Source organism: Paroedura picta, chromosome 4, assembly GCF_049243985.1.
Source record: "Paroedura picta isolate Pp20150507F chromosome 4, Ppicta_v3.0, whole genome shotgun sequence".
NCBI lineage: Eukaryota > Metazoa > Chordata > Lepidosauria > Squamata > Gekkonidae > Paroedura > Paroedura picta.
Window position 1 is genome coordinate 110,979,874 of NC_135372.1, and position 6,080 is coordinate 110,985,953.

General features: G+C 45.0%; 1 protein-coding gene across 4 annotated transcripts in view; it reads right to left on the reverse strand.

Annotated features, from left to right (window-relative positions):
* Positions 1 to 6,080, reverse strand: part of SYT2 (synaptotagmin 2) — a 188,941-nt gene that overhangs the window by 98,172 nt on the left and 84,689 nt on the right. The window lies entirely within an intron of this gene.

The window sequence follows — 6,080 nt, forward strand, 5'->3', positions numbered from 1 at the left end:
AGAAAGCACAATCAAGCCAATTAAACCTCTGTAAACTGCAGGTACCCAGCATAGAATCCACAGAATATTTTTGTTCTGCATTTGTACCCATCTGACATTATGATGTTCCATCAATCCTCTGACTTGTGCTAATGCGGACACTGACTAAGACCTAATTTAAATGCTCCTGTAGTGGTATAGTCACCATTTCCCCATGCCTCTGCATTGTTCACTATTCCAGTAATGTATGAAAAGGCCTGAAGTCAGGCTTCAGGCTATTTTTTAATCCTGAGATTTCCTTAACTGTTTTGGACAGCAATTTACATTTAGAGTCAGATAGGATAGCGATCACCAACCCGTGGGCGGCGGACCACATGTGGTCCTTCGACTAATTGGGGGTGGGCCCCGAAGGATGCCGTCTCCCCCCCTGGCCCTTTACAACACACTTCAGGTGTCATTGTCTCCCATCACTCCCAGAGGGACTATCTCATTGCAGAGAAACAAGCTCAGGGTTCCCATTGATTTGTCATTGTCATGAGTTAAAATTTCCATGAAAATAAAATGTCCCTTATGTTCATTGTTGTGGCGTGTCTGTATCTTATTTTGAAGGGATGTTTAAACATTACCATAGCAATCAGAGAGCGTTAGGGCAGTGGTTGAAAGTAGAGGACTAAACTACCCCCCCCCCACCGGGCCTCAGTAAAAGGCGTTGAATAGTCCCCGGTGATAAAAAGGTTGGGGACCACTGAGATAGGAGATGTGTGACTTTGCTGTTTCTCTGAGACAGTCCAACAACATTTGGTACTGTTGACCATCACTTTCCTGGACTATCTGGGACAGCTGAGATTAGTGCTATGAAATTATTCCACTCCAGCCTGACAGGTCAGGAGCAGAGGGTTGCATTTAAATGACTGCTGCTATAACTTTTGCAGTACACCACAAGTCTCCATCTTGTCCCGTGTGCTCTTTAACACATCTTTATTTATGTATAGCATTCTTGTCTAGCCCTGCTGCCCCAATAGGAATTCCCAGGGTGGGTCACCATTAATAAATAGAAGTTATAAAAATCACACCATACAATAACAAACAAAAATATTTTTGAAAATGACAGCAGGCTTTTTTTAAAGTCCTCAAAGCTAAATAGAAAGCTAGCAATGCAATATAAGAAAAATCACCACAAATGCCAGTGAAGTCACATGTATAATTAGCCAGCAGCAGGAGAAGACTCTTGCGAGTCCCTTGGACTGCAAGGCGAACAAACCGGTCAGCCCGGACTGCTCTTTAGAAGGCCAGATCCTGAAGATGAAACTCAAATACTTTGGCCACCTCATGAGCAGGAAGGACTCCCTGGAGAAGAGCCTAATGCTGGGAGCGATCGAGGGCAAAAGAAGAAGGAGATGACATAGAATGAGGTGGCTGGATGGAATAACTGAAGCATTAGGTGCAAATTTAAATGGACTCCGGGGAATGGTAGAGGACAGGAAGGCCTGGAGGATCATTGTCCTTGGGGTTGCGATGGGTCGGACACGACTTCACACCTAACAACAACAACAACAACAACAACAAGAATCAGGGTAAAAGTGCTCTCGAAGAGAACTGTGTACATCATGCCATGGACGACTCAGGACTGGAGAGTATCTCCAAGTCAGAGTGCTGCTCCCCAATCAATTTGTCAATTAGCACCTGCTGTTTAAAATTAAAAAACGACCAACCAAAAGCAACCACTATGAAACCTGAGCAGTCTCATGACTTATGATACCAGTGCCAGCAGATAACATCATCCTCTGTGCCCTGTTGTTGGCCCTCCAGAATAACTGGTTGGCAACTCTGTCAGACTGGATGTTGGACTAGGTGGACCACTGGTGTAATCCAACAGGGGTCTTATGTTCTTTCTGGTCTGTCTCTGCATGTGCTCTCATTTGCTTTTGGGAAGGATCCTGGATTCTAGGATCCTGATTCTAGGACGGGACAAGTTCAGTGACTTCCAGTCATTAGAGTTTTCTACTGTTACTGCAGAGGAGAAATCTCTTTTGTCTGCAGAAAAGTCAGTAAGGGGGTTGTTTACCTCTTTTATCTGGTTTTATGGGCCCTCTGAGATGAGGCTGGGAGAAAGGAAGGGAGGAAGGTGGTAGCCTTCATTAAAAACAAACTGGGGATGTCACTATGTCACTTCCAGGGAACACAAAGAAGTGATGTAGGGTAGCTCTCAGAACCACTGCAGATTCTGTGGTTTTACCCTACACTAGCGGTCCGCAACCTTTCTGCAGCCGCGGACCGCTGTGACGGGGTGGGGGGAGAAGGAGACCCGGGCCCCCGCGCACACGCGGCAGCCCTGGTGCAAATGCGCATGTGCGGACTTGCCCCCGCTGGACGCAAACGCACATGTGCGGCAAGTCTGCGCATGCGTGTTTGCGAGGCCGACATGCTGGCGGCTGTGGCTCCCTCTCCCCGCCCCTCCAGGCCACAAGCAAATCGGTGGCCAAAGAGTACAGCCTGGAGAAAAGTGAAGTGGTGTAGGGCAGTGGTCCCCAACACCGGGCCGCGGCTCCGTCTTCCGGCCCCCCCTGCAGCGAGAAGCTCACCAGGGCACGAGCAAATTGGCCGCTGAAGCAGCTGATTAGCCTGTGGCCCGGCAAGCTTCTCTTCCCCCCCCCACTCCCGAAACAGGAAACGGGCAAAAATTTATTTATTTTATTATCAAATGCATGGACCACCCTTATCAGACCTGCTGTCTCAGGGTGCTTTACACCATTTAATAAATACAATAGAGATTAAAATCATTAAAACAGTTGCACATTTTCTATGCTCCTTTCTTAACTTTGTCATGTTCATTAGCAGAGAGAGTTGCAAAGCAGCTGGTAGATAGCTCAAGAATTAATGAACTTAATTTTCAAATTCTGTTTCAGTATCTGAGGACCTTTAAAATGGCAACCCAAAGTTTTCAGCAGCTGAAATGTTTTCAGTTTATAATGCACCATTACACCCAAGTTTTTAACCCTTAAAGCTGAAAATACAGGTTTGATCATAGATGGATAATGTCTGGTAAAATATCTTCCCCTCCCCATAATACCCAGACAAAAATATTGCTTGTAAATGTATTTTAAAATAAAAATATTTAAAACTAAATGTTTTTAAATTCTTACACAGCTCTGATTATTTCAATTATATGTGGTATAATTAGGGTGTATTTCGTATTACTAGAGGCAAAATTGTCTGAATATCCCATCTATCAAAATTGTTTAATTTTTTCCTTTTCATTCTTTATCAGAACAAAAGTATGAAGTGATGAGTTTTCTGAAGTATGGACCTGATTCGGGGGACGGTCTTCCCCTTGTTTCTCAGACTGAAAACCGCCTTTCCCTAAGGTTGTTTTAAACCATGGTAGGCAATTGGGCTACCAAGAGCCTCTTGTGGCGCAGGGTTGTAAGGCAGCAGTCTGAAAGCTCTGTCCGTGAGGCTGGGAGTTCGATCCCAGCAGCCAGCTCAAGGTTGACTCAGCCTTCCATCCTTCCAAGGTTGGTAAAATGAGTACCCAGCTTGCTGGGGGGTAAACGGTAATGACTGGGGAAGGCACTGACAAACCACCCCGTACTGAGTCTGCCATGAAAATGCTAGAGGGCATCACCCCAAGGGTCAGACATGACCCGGTGCTTGCACAGGGGATACCTTTACCTTTACCTAGGCCATTGGGCTATTGGGTTATCTGGTATAGTGGGAGAGCTCTCAGTGGAAGCCCCAAGCCCTGTAACCACCTGGTAGGCTCACAGCAATGGGATTGTGTAAAAATAACTATCCTATTAATGGTGGGATATTTCCAGGCAGAACCCAGAAATCACATCACACCACTGTATGGTTTTATCATAGAGTTTCTGCTGAATCCTAGAGTGGCGTGAGTGATATCGCTTCTGGATTCACCCTGGAAAAGATGTCAGACTGTCCTCCTTGATCAGAAAGTTTCATTTCTGTGATCCCCTGCAGAAGGAAGGGGGAGCTCTTTCATGCAGAAATATTTCCCCTCCTTTCCAGCAAGATCTCATGAATGTTTACTTCGAAGTAAATTCCACTGCGCTCAAGTAGTGCATACACCTAAATGTTAAATGTGCTTGAAATTGCAGCCCATTCTGTGCCATTTTACCCTGGAGCAAATCCCACTGATGATGTACTCCCCAGTACTGCAGTTATTGTCTTCCCCTTACCATTCTTAAGCATCCCCCTACACGATCACTCCGAGATCATCAGGGAATGAAAGTGAACTAGCCAGATTGTGCTGTAGCTTAGAATAAAGGAGGTGCAACAGAGATGAGATTCAGTCTCTGTATCCAGCATGGCCTCAGATAATTAAGTTATGAGGAGAGATGTGATACGTCATCCCTTGCAATATGAGTAAACAATAAGTGCAACCAGCTGTCTGCAAACGTTCATCAACACAGCAATAGAAAACAAAAGGAAATGTTTAGATTAGAATTCGGAATTCTGAAAAAAAAACAGCAAGGAAGGTGATGGGATTGCAAGAAAAAAATACTTGACAGTGGAAAAACATTCAGTGAATGGGGAAATGATGAAGGACAAATCAACTATATGGTTATAGCTGGTCTAACAAAGGACATTATTATTATTATTATTATTTATTTGATTTGTATGACCGCCGCTCTCGGAAACCGGCTCGCGGCGGTTCACAACATTTTAATACAGATACAATATATTAACCATTAAAATTCCCCATTAAAACCCCATTAAAACAATGACTAAGTCACAATGATGGCGATTAAAACTATTCCCGTACAGGCCCACTGGATGAGCAGAAGGGAACGGAGGATAATTGGGCATAGGATGGAACACTCTGGGGAACCAGGTCATGAAGGAAAACAAATATCCATGTATATGTACATCTCTACTTTTCCTGCAATCCTTGCCAATGGTGTGGGACCAGGCAGAAACTCAGAGGACCACTGGTGTCTAGATGCCTCCAAGGACAGGCTGGAGCAGTGCCTGCCAGTCAATGGGACAGTTCTACCAGAAAGTGCATCAGCTTGTTGTTAGCATTGTACTATAAGATCAATGAAATTGTACTATAGCATTGTACTATAAGATCAATGAAATACTGATATGTAGACATTTCCCATGGTATTGAAGCCTGCAGTGGGCTGGGATTAGGAGCATTAAAGATAAGACAGTTATTTCTTCACAGCCATGAGATTCCCCAGCAATTTAGCTCTGTAACTGAACAGATTTGATTTTCCCAATGGCCCTTCCTCACTATGACACACCTTTTTCACTCACACAGAGTGCCTACCACCCTCCACAACCTCTGCCCTCTTGAGTTCAGGGTTACAGGTAAGTCTGCCCAGCCCCCCCTCCCCCCACAGTTGCCCTTCACTCAGACATTGTACTGGGCTATTCGGGTTGGGGGATCATACACATTTCATTCACATGCTGCTACCATTTATTCATATCTAAAATATATATAGACTGAGATCTCTGTGTGTGTGTGTGTGTGTGTGTGAACAGGGTTAAACAAGAAGGAATTAACTTTTATTTATGGTTTGAATGTTACACTGAACAAAGTTAGGTAGAAGTTACATTTATTTTCGATTGAATTTTTGAATGGCTTCCCTATGGCCCATTATGCACGGCCGCCGAAACGACGATTTCGGGTCACATGGAAAACATGGAGGGGGAAGAAGCGAAGCAAACCGCTTATGCACAGGATGGGACACAATGGTAGCAAAACCCAGAGTAACTGATTATGCACACGGCAACCCCGGTGCTGCTTCTGATTGTGCCCCAGTCACCCGGAAGCTGCACTTTCTTCCGCGTTTCGCTAACGTGGCTTTTTTGGAGCCATACACCGAATCTGCAGCTGGTTGCAGCCGTCACCATGCGTTATCGGTGATTTTAGTCGCCGCCATTCCACACCGAATGCGCGCTATCCCCCCCATGCATAATGGGCCTGGTTTTCAGCCAGATTTAAGCAGCTCTTCTCCACAGTTTCATTCGGCCAGACACGCTCACAATCCCCTAACTGCCATCTCCAGCTCCTTTAACTGTCATTTTTCAACTGCTCCTTGCACTAACATTCCATCAGCTCCCATTGGTTGATC